The sequence below is a fragment of the Bufo gargarizans genome, chromosome 1 (assembly GCF_014858855.1).
Source record: "Bufo gargarizans isolate SCDJY-AF-19 chromosome 1, ASM1485885v1, whole genome shotgun sequence".
Classification (NCBI taxonomy): Eukaryota; Metazoa; Chordata; class Amphibia; order Anura; family Bufonidae; genus Bufo; species Bufo gargarizans.
In genome coordinates, this window is record NC_058080.1 from 547,682,826 (window position 1) to 547,706,226 (window position 23,401).

At 41.9% G+C, this 23,401-nt stretch overlaps 1 protein-coding gene across 1 annotated transcript in view; it reads right to left on the reverse strand.

The window, feature by feature from the left end:
* The window catches only part of ARVCF (ARVCF delta catenin family member), a 574,725-nt gene that overhangs the window by 285,165 nt on the left and 266,159 nt on the right, over window positions 1-23,401 (reverse strand). The gene's annotated exons all lie outside the window — the stretch shown is intronic.

A 23,401-nucleotide genomic window follows, 5' to 3' on the forward strand; every position in this document is an offset into this window, starting at 1 on the left:
CAGACAAAAAGTCCTGCATGCATGAATTTTTGTCTGGCCAAAAGCCAGCTATTTCTGTTGGAAAGTGGACAAATCTCTGTTGGATCCCATTGTATTCAATAGGTATCCAGCAGAGCGCTGTATTATCCGGTTATGCCCAATACAGTGAACTCACAACAGAGATGTGAAAGCAGCTTAACACTGTACAACTAAAATGCCCTATCATGATGAGTCCACATAGGCTTTTCTGTTGGCAATTTCTGCAAATATCTTGCAGCAGTAGACAGATCTGCAATGATTTTAGCACTGTACATATTAATATTATTAATAGGGATGAGCGAATCAACTTCGGATGAAATATCCGAAGTTGATTTGCATAATACTTTGTGAATACTGTACGAAGCGAATACTATATGGAGCGTTCCACTTGGAACCAAACCTGAGTTTGGGAAATGTTTTTTTTTACAGTAGAAATGAATTCATTTATTATGCAAAGTCTGAGCTAATACATTCTAATACTGTATGTGCTTTCTCCATACAGTATTCAAACTAAGTATTATGCAAATCGACTTTGGATGTTTCATCCAAAGCCGAATCGCTCATCCCTAATTATTAATAATAATAATATTTATTTATAGCTCAGTCAGTAGCCCTTATCTTTACTTTCCTAACAGCTCATAAACACTAATTTAAAGGGGTTGTCCACTTATCCTATACTGATGACCTATCCTCAGGATAGGTCATCAATATCAGATCAGCGGGGGCCCAACTGCCAGCACCCCTACCAATCAGCTGTATGAAGAGAAAACAGAGCTCATACTATTCACTTGAATAGGACATAGCCATCCTGTTAAAGTGAATGGGGCGGAGGAGCTGTAATTACAAAACGTATGAGCACTGTATTATCCCCCCCCCCCCCCTCGTCATTCTGATATGGATGACTTATCCTCGGGATAGGTCAACAACATAGGATAAGGGGACAACCCCTTTAAGCTAAATTCTTATCAAACTGATAAGAATCTGACTTAAATGAGCCTTCTTCAGCTGTCAGGGAACTAGAGATAAGGCCTACAGATTGATCTGTGAGGGCAGCTCTCTGACAGATCCACTGAGAAATAGAAGAAACAGTCTGTAGATGCAGTGAAACGGAAAGCTATGCAGGAAAAAAAAAATTGAAAACTCTTTAATAAAGATCAATTTAAAATTATTTTAGCCTAAACTAAGAGAAAAGCAAAAATAAAACAAATGGCCCCAAAAGTGTCCATAACCTTTAAGACCAAGAGCATGACACATGCTAGAGGAGCAGTTGGCGGTCCACAGTGTGAAACTTTGCAGAAAGTAGTTGCAATTGTACTTAGTCACACAAAAAATAAATAAAAAATGGCTGCACACCATTATATGTGCGCTAAGAGCTTCCATTACTCATTTATAGTCGGTATTGTACCACTTTTATCTAGAATGACCCCCATTCCTTAGCTCTATTGTTTGCATATATAATGGTGTGCAGCCATTTTGTTTTTTTGTAATTATGTTTGCTTCATGGATATGCACCTGTGATCCTGAAGGTTTTAGTCTAAATTTTCTTGCAATTGTACTTAGTCATCAGGAAATAATTTTCTGTAGAGTTTACAAGTGCACAATACACAAATCAGATAGTAAGGGGACAATGGCAAAGACGGATTAGGCAAAAGCAGAGCAAGGATTTCAGAAGTTAAAACAAGGATAGAAAGATACCAGGAAAAAAAATATAAGATAACTAGTGACCTCAAGGGAGAGGAAGTGTGCGAGGTATGAGGGAACAGGATAACTAATGCAGGTAAGTAGGACAATCAGAAGAAAGTAGCTTCCCGATAACTTGCCCAAATATCTGTACGTATAAAACCACCTTAATCAAGAGGAAAAGCTACCTGGAAATAATGTCATGCCAGATGTTGCCAATTTTAACTAAAATAGGCATCCGGATCTTCTGCATTAAGACCTGTAATAGACGCCTGCACTTTAGAAGTAGAGAGGGAGTAAAAAGCATCAATAAATCATGTTCCATTATTATATGAAGAGACCCGAGCGAGCGGTAAAACAGGTGGTTTGTTAGGCAAGGAGAAGGGCAGAGTTGTAGGTTTTGAGCATTAACTTGGAAATGAGCAAATCTGCTGACATATATGATTTTCTGTATAGACGCTCGACACAGCTCGAGCACCGCTGAAGAAAACAAGACTACAGCCATCTATAGCAGGAGGTTTAGTGTGTTAGGGGTGCTGCTTTGTGAGTGTGGACTTTCCACGTAATGTTTGGCAACCAGGAAAGGGAAGAGATTGGGGACAATGAAGACCGTAGAGTGTCCATACAATTCTGAGTGTTATTGGCATGTAGATTTCTGTGTGTGAGAAATGTCTGGGGAAGTTTGAGAATTCTGGATAGTAAAGGAAAGAAGAAAGTGGTATAAAGGCAGTAACTGAGGAGAGCCGGAAGAAGACCAGATCAAATGCATTACTGTATTTATGTCAGATCATTAGTAAGTTGAGAAAGGCCAAGACATGAAGTTAAAGAAAAAACCTGAGAGGCAGATGAGGAGATTGGATGTTAACATCACTGATAGGGTCCATTCACACGACCATATATTTCTGTCCACATCGGTTACGCAATTCCACAGATCTAGGGCTGCAAAAGATGCAGATAGCATACTGTGTGCTAGCTGCATCCGTAGGTCACTTCTATGGCCTTGCAAAAAAGATAGAACATGTCCTATTCTTGACCGTATTTGCGGACAAGAATAAGCATTTCTATCATGGAAAAGAATGTTCCGTTCTGCAAAATGTGCATGGCTGGTATCCGTGTTCGGTCGTGCGAATGAGCCCATAAAGAGAGACGCTATTTAACAAGATAGTAAATGGAGAAGCCAAGTAGCAAAGAGATCCAGGAACGGGCAATGTTGGAACAGGACAGTAGATAACTGCCACTTGCAGAGAGAATGGGTGGAAGAGTCTTCGGGCTGTGGACTTTAAGAGAGGGAAATATTATTGAGAGTACTGGAAAGTGCATCACGAGGAAAGACGTATGCCTACTGCTCCACTGTGCCTATTCTCAGGTCTAGGGATAGGAAAGCGTGCAGACCCTCATAAGACAAAGCAGCAGAGAAGATGTGTCCAATTGCTGAAGCCATGTCAGCAAGTTAGGAGATTTTGAAAAGAAGAATTTGACTGAGAATTCAGGTAAAAGAAGACAGGAGAAGACATACAAGGAGAGCGAGTTGGCATTTCTACTTCAAAGGAAACATTTTATGGGACTTTTTTTACTTCTGTAAAGGGAAGTGTTGCTTATGTGTTAATATATGCGCATGTGTGTGTTTATACCTATATATATATATATATATGTGTGTGTGTGTGCCATCATTCATTTATGCTCTTGCTGACACACTGGACAGGAAATCTTTTGTTCTTCTGTGGCCTCAAGCCACAGGAGGGATAAACCAGACAACCTGAGGCAGGTACACCCTTTGTTCTACTGTATCCTGTACCACAGGGGGGGGGGGGGGGGGCTACCTGCATTCCTGCACATGCACATGATGATGTTATATCCTTGCGCCATAGGCTGGGGAGAGGGTGAGCACTTTGACTGGACTTAAATAGCCCAACACAGGGAGCATATTTTTTTTAAAAACTGTTCCTGCTGAAGCCAGTTCCTGAGATGCCTCTCAAGAATGGACTTTTTCTTCTCTATATGGAGGGAGTGGACTCTTGTCTTTTACATGGCACCGCTTTTCACAATATTTTTGTGAGGACCAGATTAAATAGATTGTCCAATTTATTAAAAAGACCTTCCGAAATGACACCAAATGTGCTCAAATAAAAATATATTCTATACTCACCAATTAACCTCCCACTATTCCCACTGCTCCTGTTCTGGTCTCCACCTCCAGTCTGTTTAAAGGGCTGCAGCAGTGATGGTACCACATGCCTCACGTGACTGCTGCAGGCAGTCTTGTGCTGTGCCTGAAGCCAGGCATTGGCTGCAGTGGTGATGTAAGATATATGGCATATGATCGCTGCAGCCAAGTAAACAGATTCTAGCAGGGAGGACTGAAGTGGCAGCACTGGAATCCCTCTATACTGCTAATTTTTGCAGTTATCTATCCATGCTACAACAGTAACCTGCTGCAAGCACCGTTTGTGATGCAGTTCTTGCTGCATGCCTTTCTATTGCTAATTGCTGCAGTTTCACAGCTAGCACAGATGAAGATCACTACAACTGCAGCAATTAGCAGTAAAAGTACAAGTGGCCTTTTGCCTTGCTGTATGGCAAGAACTGCTCCACAACCACTACATCTAAATATACCCTAACACTCCATGTATCTGTTGTATATTATTCAGCTGTGTGAACTCTTTGATATGTCAAGCCTGGGTTCACTTGCTCTTTAATTTGACATTTTTACTTTGACATTTAGAGAGCTTATTTTGAGGTGCCCATAATATTAAGTTGATCTGCTTGTAACATTTCTACCGTATTTTTCATTAAAGCATATCATTAAACCTGACACAGACAGCACTGATTAATTGTACTTTTAGTATTTAATTTGCTTTTTGAGACTTTACTTTGGTACGATACGATCCTCCAGCGCTATCAGTATGTTTTCTCTTAAAGGGTTTCTGTCATGAGAAATAACGTTATGTAGCTGACTGACATTAGCCATGTACTAATGTCAGCAGTACATAACAGGGTGCTTTATAACTCCCTGCCTGCCGCCGTTCTCTTTTATAATATGCTAATGAGCCTCTAGGTGCTATTAGGGAGTTCCTTTCAGTCTACGCACCCTTTGGCATGCCCAGGTCCAGTTGATTGACTTTTGAGTTCTCCTCAGTGTCCCGTAAATCCCACGCCTGCGCCATCCAGTCTAGTATTCAGCGCAGGCGCGGTGAGTGAAGTACACACTCCTGCTGCCGGTTTCCTTCGGCGCAGGCACAGTGAGGAAGCCGGCAGCAGAAGCGCAGGTGCGGGATTTACAGGACACTGAGGAGAACTCGAAAGTCAATCAACTGGGCGTGCCAAAAGGTGTGTAGACCGAGCCTCAAGGTGCTGAAGCAACACCCTAATAGCACCTAGAGGCTCATTAGCATATATTAAAAGTCTTTATTTTAAGAGAATGGCGGCAGGCAGGGAGTTATAAAGCATACTGTTATGTACTGCTGATAGTAGTACATCACTAATGTCAGTCAGCTACATAACGTACTTTCTCATGACAGAAACCCTTTAAAAACTAAAGGCCATTTTACTTGGGTCGAGGATCAGGGAAATTATCAGGGATGAGCGTTTCTACAAATGCTCATTCCTGATAACTGCCCAGTGTAAATGTGCCCCAGATCACACAATGAACAGGGATGTGCTTGTTCATCGGATACTCGCATTTTTCAATGCGGCACGTGAAATCAGGAGCATTCAGTTCATTTGTGATAATTGCTTGGGCATCAGGTCATATAAAAGGGCCTTTAGTTTCCATACAATTAACAGAGCAGAACTTTCTACCGCTTCAGGTGCAGTGTAGGTCCTTACATATAAAAGTCAGAAAGTCAAGCTGGAAGCTGAATATCGTGGGTCCTGTACAGTACACATAGTTTAATATGCAATCAAGTTAAGAATAGCACAAGCTTGGGCCCCTGAGTGACCACTGTACAGTATCTCTCTCTTTCAGGATGTTGAGCTTCCTATTCCAAAACCATGGGAGCTAATTTGGAGATGGACCCCCATTAACAGTTATAACAGTCTCCTTTCTTCTGGTAAGGGTTTCCACAAGATTTTGGAGTGTTGTCTTCTAAGTGAGTAATTGGTGTGGCTGAAATACTTGGACTCAATCGTTAGGAGGGTGCTCGTATACTTCTGGCCATTTAGTATAACAGCAGAAATGGCAGTAAAAACACAAATGCAGTGAACTCATACTTTGCTGGCAAAGTGGAAAGATGGAGCAGTTCTGTGCATTTCTAAAACTCAGGGTTTCCTAAACCAGAAGGAAGTACAGCAGATAGTTTCTTGGCTCTGGAGCCAGAACTAGAGTGAATAGTCAGTCTGGAGCCTCTGCTACCAACCCTGGAGCACTTCCAACAGTAGTGGGAACTTCGTATACACTCATATGCACGTCTCTACACAATCATGGGCATTTCCCCTCAGTGACTTTTACTGCCAGGGAAGTACTTTTAGATATGATAGTCACCGTGTATATATGGCATAGTCAGCTGAATCTATAAAGCATGCAATGTTAAATCATGTCTTAGTAAATAAGAAAATAAGTGGGTATTATTAATTTCTAATATGAAGACAACCTGAATATTTGTCAAATTTGTCACAGTGGCTGATGCTGGATGATCATCTCCTAGCTCCAGAAAAGTGGCTTTAAAAAGTCACAGGCTTTTAAAATCCACTAGGTCACACCCACTTAGGAAACTTTTTGTTGCATTTAATTCATAAATAGCACTAAAACTAATGTAACCTTTGTCACATTTAAGACCAATTATAGACATAGTTACATAAGCAAATGTGACCCAATATTGGACTTCTGACTTTTTCTGGTTTAGTAAAGCTAGGCCCAAGCCCGGTATGTATCCTTTTTTAAATATATACTTTTTCTTACTGCAAAAAATAAGAAAAAAAGGAATGCAACTGATTATTACCTGTAACGTTTTGTGAGGGATTTGTATTAAAAAGGTATAAAATTGAACTGAATTGCCTTGTTATGGACAACATGAAAATTGCTAGATAGCGTTAGGAAAAATTCTAACATACTGGAAAGATGGTTTTTTTTTAAATTTGTTTTATTAGTTTCACTATTTCACAGAATAAAAATATAAGACTTTGATTACAAATTCGATACAAAGGTGATACATAGTTTTATCATTTCCATACACAAAATGAAAAATAGCCCATCCCCCCAAGCCCCCTTTCCTCCCACCCAACTGAGTCACTTATGCAAAGACTGTCTCTTTTAGTTTACTAGTCTAATTTCTGGTAGCTAATCCAAACTTGTCTAGTACCTCCTGTCGTATATTCCTTTAGATGTTTACCTGACTCCCTCACCTCTCCACGTACCAGTACTCAAATGGCTTGATTCCCCAAAGTGCCCTTGAGGGCTTCTAGACTATACCATTCTGTGTATCTGAATGATTGCATAATGCTTTTAATTTCTTCCTGTGCAAAGCTGTTGGCGATAAATGTATTCCATCTTTTAAAAAAACATTTAGTTTTTTTATCTTTATTTGATTCAGCGTCTAATTTGTCCAGATACATAAAGTGAACCATCCGTGCCTTCACCTCATGAAGCCCAGGTACCTCTGCCTTCAACCACCATTGTAGCAGACATCGCAGTGAAATCACTAGTGCTGCATCCACTATTAATGGGGGAGAATGCCAAGATTCTTCAAAATCATTAAAGAGCATAGCCTCGGGAGCTAGTCTCATGTCACATTTCCAGATTTCCCCAATCCAATTTCTGACCTGACCCCAAAATGTCTGCACCTGCGGGCAAAGCCATATACAGTGTGTCAAGTCTGCCTTATCTAAAGCACATTTCGGGCAGGCAGTAAGATAAGCCGTATTCTCTGATTTCCTGGGAAAGGTGAAAGCATAGATGTGAAGAGTGAATTAAACGTAAATGCGACTCTCGCCATATTTCACAGGGAACAGCCCTGCACACCCTAAGCCACCCCTGTAGGATTTTTTCAGGTATTACTGACATATTCAGTGTCCTCTCCCATTTCTTGAAGAGAACCTGAGCCGAAGCTTTATTGCCTGATTCACGTAACACCCTATAGATGTGCGATATAGAAAGCCTGGCCTTATCAGCTCCTAAAGAGAAGACCAAAGAGTTACCCGTACACTCACACTTGCTGAAAGGGGAGCATGTGTGATTTGTCTAGGTTGTATTTTTGACATAACTCCGGAAAGGTAAGGTATCTTTTCTCCGCTACGTGGATAAGGTCAAGCAAAGTTTTAATACCCTTTAACCTCCATATCCGAAACATCTTATTCGAGACCCCTTGTGGGAATTCAGGGTGCTGCCAGAGCCCCATTACCCTGGAGGCTAAAAAAGGTTTCTTAGCTAGCTTGCATGTCTCCTTCCAAGCTATCATTGTATCCCGAATTATAAGCGAATGTTTCAGGGGCGGTGGCAAGGCCTGTCTCCTAGCATGAAGTAAGTTTGTTAGTGGCCAGGGGTGGGCCAACTGTGACTCCAAATCAAAATTGGAGAAATAGCCAGTCTCGTGTATCCAATCTAAACCGTGCCTAAGAAGACACGCCAAATTATAAAGTCTAACATTTGGTACATTCAGACCACCCAACTCCCTAGGCAACATTAGTTTTGCCAAGGCGATGCGTGGCTTCCTACCTGACCACAGAAATTTAATAAATACTGATTGTAGGTCACTGACATCAGAGTGCTTCAAAAGTAATGGAACTGTTTATAGGGGGAATAGTAGCCTAGGGAAACATATCATTTTCAATAAATGACTCCTGCCTGAAAGGGACAATGGGAGGCTCTGCCATCTACCAAGGTCGCTTTTAATTTTCCTAAACAAGGGGAGGTAATTTAGAGTATAAAGGGATGAAGGAGACTTTCCTATATGTATTCCCAAGTAGGTGATCTGAGAATCACTAATCCTAATACCCTCACACAAATCGTGAAGTACTCCTTTTGCTTTTAGTGGTTTGAGCGGCATCAGAACACATTTATCACGATTTATTTTAAACCCTGATAAACCCTGATACTGGCCCAAACGAGTCCAGGAGGCGCAGAACTTTTTCCATGTCTTCCAAAGGGTCGGCCATAAACAGCAAAACATCGTCTGCAAAAAGAGATGCATATATTTCTCTCTTACCCACTTTAATTCCTCTAAAAACGTCTCCCCCCTCCAACATACGAGCCAGTGGTTCTAATGTTAGGTTAAATAATAGCGGGGAGAGCGGGCAACCCTGACGTGTTCCCCTGCATAACGGGAAAGAAGAAGATAAAAAACCTGGAATTGCTACCTTCGCCTTAGGAGATGCATAAAGTGCCGAAATGAATGTACGGACGGGCCACTGAAACCCATTCTATTTAAGATCTCATCTAACCAATCCCACCTGACATTATCAAAAGCCTTCTCCGCGTCTATCGCGAAAAGCAACGGATGCGGAGAAGGACAAGTGTTCCACTGAACTGCATCCAACACCGTCAATACTTTTCTAATATTGGTGACAGCAGCCCTACCCTTAACAAATCGGGACTGAGAAGGAGACACCAAACCCGGCATAAAAGAAGAGAGTCTGTCCGCCATAATCTTCGCCACTAGCTTAATATCCACATTGATTAAAGATATTGGGCGATATGAAGAAGGATTCAAGATATCCTTCCCTGGTTTAGGGATTAATTTGATATATGCTAGATTATCTGCTGATGACAACCCGTCAGCATTCCATTGAATACTGCTGCTAATGGATTTTTCAGTTCACCTCCCAACATCTTAAAAAATTCTCCCATATATCCATCAGGACCCGGAGCCTTATGTAGATGTAAGCCTTTAATGGCTACACAGACCTCATCTTCAGATATTGGGGAGTTCAGTGTGTCCAGCTGAGTTGTTGTAAGAGTAGGCAGCTTCATACACCTGGAGAGAAAGGACGACAATGGGGCCTTGGGACCCGGATCCCTGTAGAGATCTTTATAATAATCTCCCAGGATGGAAACTATTTCCTCAGGTTTATTATGTATAACACCCCCAGCATCAGCTATTTTTAGAATGTGGGTTTGACGCCTAGAGTTTTTAATGAGCTTTGCCAACATTTTCCCAGACTTATTCCCTCCCCTAAAAAACTTATTTTCTAAGTTGGACATATCACATTTAATTTTCCTTTCATACCATAACTCGTAGTCCCTTTTAGCCAGATGCCATATCTCCTTATTTTGTGGAGTTATGCTTGTTTGGTATGCTGTGTAAGCATTTCGCAGGGAGGAGTCAAGTTCCTGGAGTCGGTCTGAATTTTTTTTCTTTAAGCCCCTTACATAAGCTATTATCCTACCCCTAAGAACGGCCTTAGCTGTGTCCCAGAATAATGACGGATTATCTACGCTGGACATATTATCTCCCCTATACTCCAAGTACCAACCTCTAAGAACCTCCCTAAAGTTCTCATCATTATATAAGTAAGAGGGAAACCTCCAAATGATATCCTGGCCCTTTGGCTGAATCTCGGAAATCACCACAGAAATCGGGCTATGATCCGATATCACTATGTCGTGAATTTTCGGATCCATCACTCTCGGCTTCAATGAGTCCGAGACTAGAAAGTAATCGATCCTGGACCAGGAATCATGAGGAGGTGAAAAAAAAGTAAAGTCCCTACCATCTGGATTAGTGAATCTCCATACATCTGTCAAGGCTGCATCCCTCAAAAAGGGCTCAAGCACTTTGTCATGAATGTGGGGAAGATCCGAACATCTACTTACATGCCTCCTATCTTCCATCATATTGACTACCGTATTCAGATCACCCCCAACCAGTTGTTTAGACACCGGGTCTCCATTTAATCTGACCGCCAGGTCAGCGAAAAAGCGCTTATTATCACCAGTTGGGCCATATACGTTATGTATTTTAATTTCTCCCGAATTTGTGTTTAGATGTAATGTACACCATCGCCCTGATTCATCAGATTCAACCCCAAGGATATCATAAGCTAAACTTTTGTGCAGTAGGAACAGAACCCCTGCTTTTCGCTGAACTGCTTGAGAGCCCACTACTTTTCCTACCCAGGACTTTTCCATGCAGCTAAATTGGGTCTCTTGTAACATTGCATTATCAGCCCTTAAATGTTTTACCGTTTTAGAATCATATTACGCTTCTGCGGGGAGCGCAACCCTTTAACGTTCCACGATACAATTTTCATAATCGTAGAAAGAATATAAAGATCCCTCTGAGATAGTAATTTGCATGTGACTAACAGAAACCCCGTAATAATAAAACCCTTTACCCTCCCCCCAACCCTCCATACTATAACAAACCATAGTGAACAAAAACATCCCCAGAGCAAGGCGCACCATATAGCTACCTAGTGCTTCCTTCACAGCTCTTATCGACTTCACTTTTTTCCACATGTGGCGTCAGGCAAAGAACTACTGTAAATATTCCCTAACTCCAGACAAACAGTTGAGAAAAACATAACATAAAAAAAAAAAAAATAGTAAGGCATAGATAATTAGAGCACAATGATCTGCCCCCTCATACCCTCCTTTCTCTGCAGCATTAATTTTAAATTCCCCTAACAAAGAGAATGACCCCATAGAATAACTGCAAGAACTGCAAAATATCCCCACTTTACAGTTCGTCGACACCTCTTGAGAATCGCCTGGTGAACCTGCCAGAATCTTCAGCGATTTCTCCTAGATCGTATTCCATCCTGTTGGTCCGCATCCAGAGATGGATCTTCTTGCATGCTTTTAAATAAGTTCAGTTGGCCTTGTGTTACGGGACCTATCTTCCCGTCTAATTCGGCCGCAGCTTTTTCAGGTGAGGTGAACGTCTTGCTGGAGCCATCAAGTTTAAAAACTCTCAAGGTGGCCGGATAAATCAGGGCGAATTTGACACCCCCACGATAATGCTGGGTGCATAAGGGGGAGAAAGCTTTGCGCTTCTTTGTGACCTCTGCAGAATAGTCCCCGAACATAAGAATTTTCATTCCCCTTAATGTGACGGGTTCTTTGTGGGCTTTAAAAGCCTTGAAGATTGCCTCTTTATCCGTGTAGTCTAAATATCGCACGACTACTTGTCTTGGTCTATTCGGCTGGTTTTCAATAGCCGAGCGGGAGCGTGCTCCACTTTGCAGCGTCCCACTAACCCCAGGGCCTGAGGCAATTCAAGCTCACATATGCTAAGTAAGTCCCCCTGGGGTATGGATTCCTGGAGACCAACTAACCGTAAATTATTGCGCCGGGATCTGTTCTCCAAATCGTCCATCTTTTCCCATAAGCGCTTGTTGTCAGCCAAGGCTGATTGGAGCTTTTAGAGAATCGACTCCGTGGTGTCCTCCATTACTTGAATGCGGCCTTCCGCTTCTTCCAGTCGGGTCTCGTGCTGCTGAACCGTCTCCTGCAACTGTCGCATGACATTGGAGACCGACGACGCTAAAGTCTCCCGCAAATCGGGGCTAATTGTGCAGCTACTTCCACCGCCAGCTCCTTGTAGTCAATTTGTGGTGAAACAGCACTTGTGCTTCCCGGCGGTTCAGCTGCCGAGACCGCCTCGGGTACAGCAGGCGCCATTTGTGAAGCCATTTGTGAAGCAGCCAGTTCCTCAGGCCGCGAGGGAGAAGCCGCTCTGCCTTTTGTTTTCTTGCCCATGTTGGTCAGAAACCGATCCATACGTTATGGTCGGTTAGTAAAGTAATAGATTCATTCGGTTCCCAACGGTGCACGGGCAATATGAATCTGTTTGTGTCTCAACTGCTACGGAGCTCCTGTGCCTGGCGTGTTCACATGTCGGCGCCGGAACCGGAAGTCCTGGAAAGATGTTTTAAAGGAGTGTTAGCCTTCATTGATCTCCTATTCAGTAGCATGAGGGAACCCTATATTTCAGCTTGGGATTGATAAAAGGAATTTTGATAGTGAATTAAAAAAATGATAACTAAAATAAATACTTTTATAATAAAATGCAAGTTGGAGAATATTGGCTTTTATAAAGTCAGAACAAATGTATAGTTCCATAGTGAGCTATTTAAAGGGACATAAAATATCTCACTCTGTAGTATTATATTTAAGTTGGCTATTTGGGAAGGAGACTATTGTCCGTGTATATTCTGAACTTTATCATGCGAAAGAAGAAAATGGAAGCTATATTAAAGTGGATGCATGTGTAGATTATGTAGTTTAAAGCAAACCTGTCAGCTGATTTCTACTGCCCTAAAGCAGTATGTGATAGAGGGAGAGAAGTTGACCTTTGTGATATATAGGTTTGTATGATTTGTAGCAGTCAAAACATAAAAAGATGAGGAAAGCCCGAGAGAACTCATAGGATGAACAATTAGAGTCCTGATTCACCTGCCCATACACAAGATCACAATAGTGATACTGGGAAAGCTGTCAATGTTACTGTGTCAGTGGGGGAGTCATGATTCATAGTGTCTGCAAGGAGTCATGTCAGGATTTACTATGCTTTTCACTCCAAATCCAAATCATATAAACCTAGATATCATGTTGCTCACCATCTATTACGATTACGATGTTGCTCACCATTTATTCTGTACAGATCCAGAAAAGTAGTAAGAGATGTTCAGCACCGAAATAAATAAAAATCTTCATTCTTTATTTCATAAATTTAAAAGAATGCAGTTTCTTAACATAGATGATGGTGACGCTACCAACCACCATCTATCCTTTGTAACACGGTGGCTGATAAAGTACTGGAGTGGGTATATATCTCACCCAGAATGCTTAGATAGGTGAGATAAAAGGAATCTTGGAAAGATGGATTGTTTCAGCAAAGTATAGTTTGCTGAAGCACTTTTTCAAATAAAGGGGTTTTCCAGGATTTTGATATTGATGACCTATACTCAGGATAGGATAAGTAAAAGGCGACGGCAGCATCTCCGGTATCTTCATCTGTTGACTGCTGAGGATCTGCGGTTGTGGTGTGGCTGGTGCATTCTGGTGTCGTCGCTGAGACCTTTGTGTGCTGCTCTTACATACTATTTTGACTGTCCTCAGGATGGGTCATCAGTATCTGATTGTTGGAGGTCCGACACCCGGGACGCCCACCGATCAGCTGTGAAGGCACAGTGCTCTTGTGAGTGCCGCAGCCTTCTCACAGTTTACCAAGCACAGCATCATACATTGTATAGCAGCTGAGCCTGGTATCAAGCTCAGCCCAATGCACTTCAATGGGGAGGAGCTCCAGTGCCTTCTCAATCATCTGATTTGTGGTGGGTCCCGGGTGTTGGACCACCGCCGATAAGATACTGATGACCTATCCTGAGGATAGGTCATAAGTACCAAAATCTCAGAAAAAAACCTGTTAATGGGCTGGCTTTTTAATAAAATGGGAGGTAGGTTTGGCATTAGGGGGAGGGGGTGGGGGAGGGAGGTGGGAGGGTAGGTTGGGTTGCCTTTGTTCTCAAATATGCTTGTGAAAATCAAATTAAAATATCTGATTTAAAAAAAGAGTGGTGTAAGGCACGTCACCACTGTAAACAGTAGAAACATGTTCTGTGGGGGGTCACGAATAACATTTTTCAATCTGGTGAATGCCAATTGAATGTTACCTGCCTGACGTCATTGTGACAACTGTAAGGTTTAGTGGAGGAGGGATAATGCTTTGATGTTGTTTTTCGGGAGTTGACCTAGGCCACTTAGTTCCAGTAAAAGAAAATCTTAATCCTTAAGCATACCAAGACATTTTGGATAATTATATGCTTCCAAATTTCTGGAAACAGTTTGAGGAAGACCCTTTTCTGTTCCAGCATGTCTGTGCCCCAATGCCCAAAGCAAAGTCGAGTGAGTTTGGTGTGGAAGAGCTTGAGTGGTCCACACAGAGCCCTAACCTGAACCTCGTCAAACACCTTTGGAATGAACTAGAACAGAGATTGCAAGGCAGGCCCTTACATAAAACATCAGTGTCTAACCTCACAAATGCTCTTCTGGATGAGTGGGCAAAAATTCTCACAGCCACACTCCAAAATCTTACAGAAAACCTTCCCAAAAGAGTGGAAGCTCGTCTGGCTGCAAAGGGGGGACCAACTCCATATTAATGCCTATGTATTTAGAACGGGACGTCATAAAAGCTCCTGTAGCGTGTAGGTGTCCTGATATTTTTGTCCATACAGTGTAACCATACATTTTGGACATATATACACCTGGATAAGATGAGCATATAGAATGTCTGCTTTTTAATGTATCACCTTGTTTGAATGTACTATGCCAGGAACGACATGCCTATATTTTTGCTTCAAGAGGAAGAATAAATAAGATGGTAAAGTGCTGGATAAGAATATAGCATTTTTTGTATCTGTCAGATCTAATCCAACAACCCTGACCCTGTCCCAAATTACAGTAAGTAGTGTAAAGTGTAAAGGATGTCCAATTATGTAGTTTGCATCTTTATACACATTCTGAATCTGTGCTCCGGCAAACTGGCAGTATAAGGAAGGCATTGAGAGAACTCCCGAGTGCATGCCCATAGTGGAGACGACTCTAGGGGAGTGTGCGCTTAATGCATAAGTATAAAAATACTAATTACATAATCTATCTCAGAGCACTTTACATTATACAATGTTACCGTAGTTTGGGGGTAATTCAGAGATGAACAGTGACATTTACTTGCTTTATTCTTCAGGTGGATGGAAATGTATTCGGACCTACTGTATCAGTGCAATGTATGCAATACAGGTAGACAGCAGCACAGTACATGCGGTATATGTACAGAAAATAGAATATACAGTATAGAACAGGTAGAGAGCAGTGCAGGGTATGTAGTACAGGTAGACAGCAGCACAGTACATGTAAAGAGAAGTAGAATATACAGTATAGAACAGGTAGAGAGCAGTGCAGTGTATGTAGTACAGGTAGACAGCAGCACAGTGCATGTGGTACATGTAAAGAGAAGTAGAATATATAGTATAGTACAGGTAGAGAGGAGTGCAGTGTATGTAGTACAGGTAGACAGCAGCACAGTACATGTGGTACATGTAAAGAGAAGTAGAATATATAGTATAGTACAGGTAGAGAGCAGTGCAGTGTATGTAGTACAGGTAGACAGCTGCACAGTGCATGCGGTATATGTAAAGAGAAGTAGAATATATAGTATAGTACAGGTAGAGAGCAGTGCAGGGTATGTAGTACAGGTAGACAGCAGCACAGTGCATGCGGTATATGTAAAGAGAAGTAGAATATATAGTATAGTACAGGTAGAGAGCAGTGCAGTGTATGTAGTACAGGTAGACAGCAGCACAGTGCATGCGGTATATGTAAAGAGAAGTAGAATATATAATATAATAGCAGAAGGACCCGGCTTCGCACGGGTATATTTCATTTAATGTTTGTGTGTGTCGTTAAAAGATATTCAACAATGTCCCCCATAACGGTGACCTCTACAGCACCCCGCCTATTTAACAGTGAACTCCACAGTCCACCACAATGCCCCGCCACTTTAAAATGGGACCTCCACAGCAGCCCATCCCTTTAAAGAGAACCTGTCATCAACTATATGCTGCCCATACTAACAGCAGCATAAAGTAGACAGGTGAGCAGATTTCAGCGGTCTGTCATTTATAAGTTAAAAGTAAGTGGTTGCTGAAAACCAACATCACAATCATTGCAGACTGGGCCTGGAAAAGAGTCACGGCCACCTGAGAAGAGTCCTGGTTATTAATGAATTCCTGCTCTCCTGCTGATGACGGACAGTCTTCTACCTAGTTTTCTCCCTTTCAATCTAGGAGAGAACTGCCAATCATCAGCAGATGGGTGAGAGTGCAGGAGATTATGAATAACCAGGACTCTTCTCAGGTAGATTTGACTCTTTTCCAGACCTGGGCTGCAATGATTATGATGCTGGTTCTCGGCAACCACTTACTTTAAGCTCATAAAATACACACCGCTGAAATCAGCATTTCTGTCACTATTTTATGCTGCCCTCAGTGAGGTCAGCATAAAGTTGATGACAGGTTTCCTTTTAACTTTGACCTTCACAGCAGCCCGTCCCTTTAACAGTGAGTTATACGGCACCCCACTCCCTTGACAGTGACCTCCTCAGGGGCTCACCCCCTTAACAGTGACCTCCACAGTGCCCCACTGCCTTACCAGTGACCTCACAGTACCATGCTGCCTTAACAGTGACCGCCACAGCAGTTGCCCCTTTAATAGTGGCCCCTGCCACCTTAACAGTGACTACCCAAGTGTCCGACTTTTTAACAGTGACCTCCACAGCGGCCTGCCCCTTAACAGTTACATCCACAGTGAATACCTCTGTAACAGTGACCTCCACAGTGTACGCCCCTTTACCAGTGACCTCCAAAGTGCCTTGCCCCTTTAATGCAAGTGCTACACAACGATATATGTCACGCGACATTTTGTCTCAACAATTTTTATAATGATAGTCTATGGTGTTCACTGCGACATGTAACATGCTCCGACTGCGACGCGACAGTTGCAAAAAATCCATCCAAGATGGATTTTTCTGTGATTGTCTCGTCGCAGTTGCAACATGTCACATGTCGCAGTGCAACACCATAGACTATCATTATAAAAATTGTCGCACGACATTGGTGCGACATCAATATTGTGCCACATATGTAGCAGTGTAGTTGAGTCCTATGTGTCCTTGCGACTTATTGTTCTCATGTAGCCCTAGCCTAAAGCTGACCTACAGCAGTGAAAAAAGATGGCTGGGTTGGTATAGAAACCTGGAGTAAAACTGTGTGTATATGGAGACTAAGGGCCTGTGAGCTTCTATTCGCTGATAAGGGTCATGTGACTGTATGTATGGCAGTTGGGATATGAGTGAAAGACTTGCAGGCTTGTATTGGCTGATGCAGGTAATTTTTTGGAGCTGTGACCCCCACAAGATTTATTTTTCTTTCCAGGTAGCAAGGAATGTGTATACCAAGTTTCGTTGAAATCGATGGCTACGTTTTTGAGTGACCGCGGAACATACATACACACATATATACGTCCTTATATAGATATTACAGGTATAGAGCAGTGCAGGGTAAGTAGTACAGGTAGAGAGCAGTGCAGGGTATGTAGTACAGGTAGACAGCAGCACAGTACATGTAGTACATGTAAAGAGAAGTAGAATATATAGTATAGTACAGGTAGAGAGGAGTGCAGTGTATGTAGTACAGGTAGACAGCAGCACAGTACATGTAGTACATGTAAAGAGAAGTAGAATATATAGTATAGTACAGGTAGAGAGCAGTGCAGTGTATGTAGTACAGGTAGAGAGCAGTGCAGTGTATGTAGTACAGGTAGACAGCAGCACAGTACATGTAGTACATGTAAAGAGAAGTAGAATATATAGTATAGTACAGGTAGAGAGCAGTGCAGTGTATGTAGTACAGGTAGAGAGCAGTGCAGGGTATGTAGTACAGGTAGACAGCAGCACAGTACATGTGGTACATGTAAAGAGAAGTAGAATATATAGTATAGTACAGGTAGAGAGGAGTGCAGTGTATGTAGTACAGGTAGACAGCAGCACAGTACATGTAGTACATGTAAAGAGAAGTAGAATATATAGTATAGTACAGGTAGAGAGCAGTGCAGTGTATGTAGTACAGGTAGAGAGCAGTGCAGTGTATGTAGTACAGGTAGACAGCAGCACAGTGCATGTGGTACATGTAAAGAGAAGTAGAATATATAGTATAGTACAGGTAGAGAGCAGTGCAGTGTATGTAGTACAGGTAGAGAGCAGTGCAGGGTATGTAGTACAGGTAGACAGCAGCACAGTACATGTGGTACATGTAAAGAGAAGTAGAACACATACAGTACAGTAATGGTATAGAGCAGTGCATATAGTACAAGTAGATAGCAGTACAGTACATGCAATACATTTAAAGAGACGTACAATACATATAGTATGGTACAGGTATAGAGCAGTGCAGTGCATGTAGCAGGGGTAGACAGCCGTACAGTACATGTTATATATGTAAAGAAGAGTAGCATAGATACAGCACTATACAGGTAGAGAACAGTGCAGTGAATATAAGAAAATTGAAGTTCGGTACATACCGTACAGTGCAGGTAGAGAGCAGCATAGTTACACATAGCACAAAGATCTGGGCAGTACCCATTGTATAGGTAGATGGCAGTATAGCACAAGCAGTACAGGAAAAGTGCAGCACAGTGCTACACTGCATGGAGGCACTACTATACAGTCAGAGCTGAGTAATACAGCATCTACTAATTGGATACAAGAAGTAGTGCTCCGTACAGTATTAGAATGTATTGGCTCCGATGAGCTGAAGTTATTACTTTGCGAAATCTCATGAGACTTCAGGTCATAATTTGGTAAATTAATTTCTACTGTAACAAACCTTTGTACCGAACTCGGGTTCGGTTCCAGGTGGTACCTTTGAACCGAACCCGAATTCAGTACAAAGGTTTTTTACAGTAGAAATTAATTTACGAAGTTATTACCTGAAGTCTCACGGGACTTCGCAAAGTAATAACTAAGGCTCATCGAAGCCAATACATTCTAATACTGTACGGAGCGCTCGCGCCATACTGTATTCTAACGACGTTTCATGCGAATCGACTTTGGACATTGTGACATTGTAAATTGAAATCATTGTATCATGAGGCCTTTGTAATGTGAGGGATCGCTGTACAAGTGACGTAGCTCTTTGCTATAAGCATTGATAGAATAATACTTATGGTTAATTACCAAAATGCACCAGTAGCTCCACAGGATGACCTGAACCTATATGAAAATACAAACCGGATTCCAAAAAAGTTGGGACACTATACAAATCGTGAATAAAAACTGAATGCAATGATGTGGAGATGGCAAATGTCAATATTTTATTTGTAATAGAACGTAGATGACAGATCAAACGTTTAATCCGAGTAAATGTATCATTTTAAAGGAAAAATACGTTGATTCAAATTTTCACGGTGTCAACAAATCCCCAAAAAGTTGTGAGAAGTAGCAATAAGAGACTGGAAAAAGTAAATTTGAGCATAACGAAGAGCTGGAAGACCAATTAACACTAATTAGGTCAATTGGCAACATGATTGGGTATAAAAAGAGCTTCTCAGAGTGGCAGTGTCTCTCAGAAGCCAACATGGGTAGAGGATCACCAATTCCCACAATGTTGCGCAGAAAGATAGTGGAGCAATATCAGAAAGGTGTTACCCAGCGAAAAATTGCAAAGACTTTGCATCTATCATCATCAACTGTGCATAACATCATCCGAAGATTCAGAGAATCTGGAACAATCTCTGTGCGTAAGGGTCAAGGCCGTAAAACCATACTGGATGCCCGTGATCTCCGGGCCCTTAAACGACACTGCACCACAAACAGGAATGCTACTGTAAAGGAAATCACAGAATGGGCTCAGGAATACTTCCAGAAACCATTGTCAGTGAACACAATCCACCGTGCCATCCGCCGTTGCCAGCTGAAACTCTACAGTGCAAAGAAGAAGCCATTTCTAAGCAAGATCCACAAGCTCAGGCGTTTTCACTGGTCCAGGGATCATTTAAAATGGAGTATGGCAAAATGGAAGACTGTTCTGTGGTCAGGCGAGTCACGATTCAAAGTTATTTTTGGAAATCTGGGACGCCATGTCATCCGGACCAAAGAGGACAAGGACAACCCAAGTTGTTATCAACGCTCAGTTCAGAAGCCTGCATCTCTGATGGTATGGGGTTGCATGAGTGCGTGTGGCATGGGCAGCTTGCATGTCTGGAAAGGCACCATCAATGCAGAAAAATATATTCAGGTTCTAGAACAACATATGCTCCCATCCAGACGTCATCTCTTTCAGGGAAGACCCTGCATTTTTCAACAAGATAATGCCAGACCACATTCTGCATCAATCACAACATCATGGCTGCGTAGGAGAAGGATCCGGGTACTGAAATGGCCAGTCTGCAGTCCAGATCTTTCACCTATAGAGAACATTTGGCGCATCATAAAGAGGAAGGTGCAACAAAGAAGGCCCAAGACGATTGAACAGTTAGAGGCCTGTATTAGACAAGAATGGGAGAGCATTCCTATTTCTAAACTTGAGAAACTGGTCTCCTCGGTCCCCAGACGTCTGTTGAGTGTTGTAAGAAGAAGGGGAGATGCCACACAGTGGTGAAAATGGCCTTGTCCCAACTTTTTGGGGATTTGTTGACACCATGAAATTCTGATTCAACATATTTTTCCCTTAAAATGGTACATTTTCTCAGTTTATACTTTTGTTCCGTGATTTATGTTCTATTCTGAATAAAATATTAGAAGTTGGCACCTCCACATCATTGCATTCAGTTTTTATTCACGATTTGTATAGTGCCCCAACTTTTTGGGAATCCGGTTTGTACTGAATAAATATTAGTTTATTCTAATTTTCACGTATTATTTAAAAAATGTTGGTTAAAAAAGGTTGATAAAAAATATGGTTGATAATACATATACACAAGCTTGAAATGTGTTTTGCCTTACTTTTTATGGATTACATGTTTATAATCCCATAATGTTTTTCCTAGTGGTATTACAGTGAACATCCACTGTGAACTATGGGTGTTATCAGTGTGCTGGCTACATTTAATGCATTTTTTAAGTACAAAAGTATTCAGTGTATGTTAAATCACATAGCTGTGTTACTAAGGATTGGAATTTCTTGTTGTTTAATGCATGTAAACCATCTGGTGACTTAACGTTTGTTAGCCTCAAAGCTAAAGTTTATTCTGGACATATTCCAGGATAAGTTTTACAGACATATTTTCCAACATTTACCTCGAAGATTCACTACATGAAGTCTAAACCACACAGAAAAGATTATGAAGTCCATGGCAATTTTATCTGATAATGCCCTAGCAAACCAGAAAATGTCCTCGATCACCCAGCAGGCAAATATCCTGGGTCAAGTACTTGCTAAGTATCCTATGCTTGTCCCAATCCTCCCGGAGGATGTGTCCAGATGTGATTACATGAGTATGGATAGCATCTGATGACCTACTTCTTGCAAACTTGCTTCAGTTCCAGAAAAAAATCACCTGATCAGTCGGATAAATTAGTGGTGTAACGTGCTGTCTAATTAGCTTCATGATCACAACCTTACCCCACCACTGTTGTGTGTAACAGCAGTATTAATCTCCTGATTGGATGCTCAGAGGGGAGGGGCTGTGAAGCAGCTTAATGCTGAGAGCACAGTAAGGCTCCATCTCCTGAGCACTTGCAAGAGCAGAATCTGGCAGAATAAATCTTCATATTCACACTACTCCAGACAATAAAAGCTCCACAAAAGGTATTTTTTGTACTGCTCTTTCCAGACCTTACCTAGTGCTGACAGCAGTTTAGCATGGTCAAAACTGTTGACAGACTCAATTTAAATCATATATGAATGTAATTTCAAATTAGTGCAAGTGCAATTAGTGCTTATTATGGCATGCTGTTATATTTATATATACAGTGTAAATATTGTCCCCTAAAAGACTCTATTTTGTTCTAAAACATTTATGATGATCGCCTTTTAGAAAGTAGATAAAGAGATATGTGGTCTATCACTCAGTTATGCACATGATCGATCACGGACAAGTGTCCTTGTCTTTTTAATTGGGATAGTTGGCAGCTATGATTAGAAGTCTCCTGCCAGCAGAATCTAAACTTTATGATAATCATGACTGAATGATACAATGGACTTTAATGTGGTCAACATAACATTGCTACTCAGTACCAGTTCATCATGAAAATAACGCTTATTATCTATCCACGGCTCTGTGGCTGGCCCAAAAAATTGTCTCAGATGGGGTCTGTTCTAGTGCATCCTGGGAGAAATTTATTGCATTAAAAAGAATGACACACATAATCATTGCCATTTTCTATGTGACAACCGGGACTGCAGCTGTGACATGACCAAGTATATGCAGATTTAAAACTGCCCTGATGCAGTGTGCAACAAATAGTGCAGGAGCAATAGGTATGGCAAAGAAAAGTCTACTTTACTGGGTGGAACATCAGAATAAGGGTCCATTCACACGTCCGTTGTTTCTTTCCTGATCTGTTCCGTTTTTTGCTGAACAGATCTGGACCAGATCTGGACCCATTCATTTTCAATGGGTCCTGAAAAAAAATCTGACATTGTGCTGTCCGTTTTTTTTCAGGACCCATTGAAAATGAATGGGTCCAGATCTGGTCCAGATCTGTTCAGCAAAAAACGGAACAGATCAGGAAACAAACAACAGACGTGTGAATGGACCCTAACAAACCAAATCAGGAGTGGTACAGTTCTTAAAGGGGTTATCCAATTTCAAGAAAACCCCCCACATGTGCTGGGCCCCTAACCTGTAATATATTTACCCCGCTCCCGGCGTCGCTCCTTCTCGCTCTGCGGGGAGGGGGTGAGTATATTACAGGTGAGGGGCCCGGCACATGTGGGGGGGGGGGGGTTTCTTGAAATTGGATAACCCCTTTAAATGTTACAAACAGTCCAACTCACAGTGTAGCAATGGAAAGTAATAGTGGTGGTTCTCTTGTGGTGTAGACTGTCTGAGCCTCCTTTATACTTGGTCTGTAGACCGCAACGCAGCCTCCTCTACCGATTTCAGTCATTGAATCAATAATGTTATCACTAGGACTGCCATGGAGTCAGGCTGTACAAGCTTAGCACCCATTGCACCAGCTCGCATGGTCACCTTCTGGGTTGTGGCCTTTACCAGAACCTGGCTCATCATACAGGGGTACGCCGCCCAACATGAGCACACACCCTGGAAGTA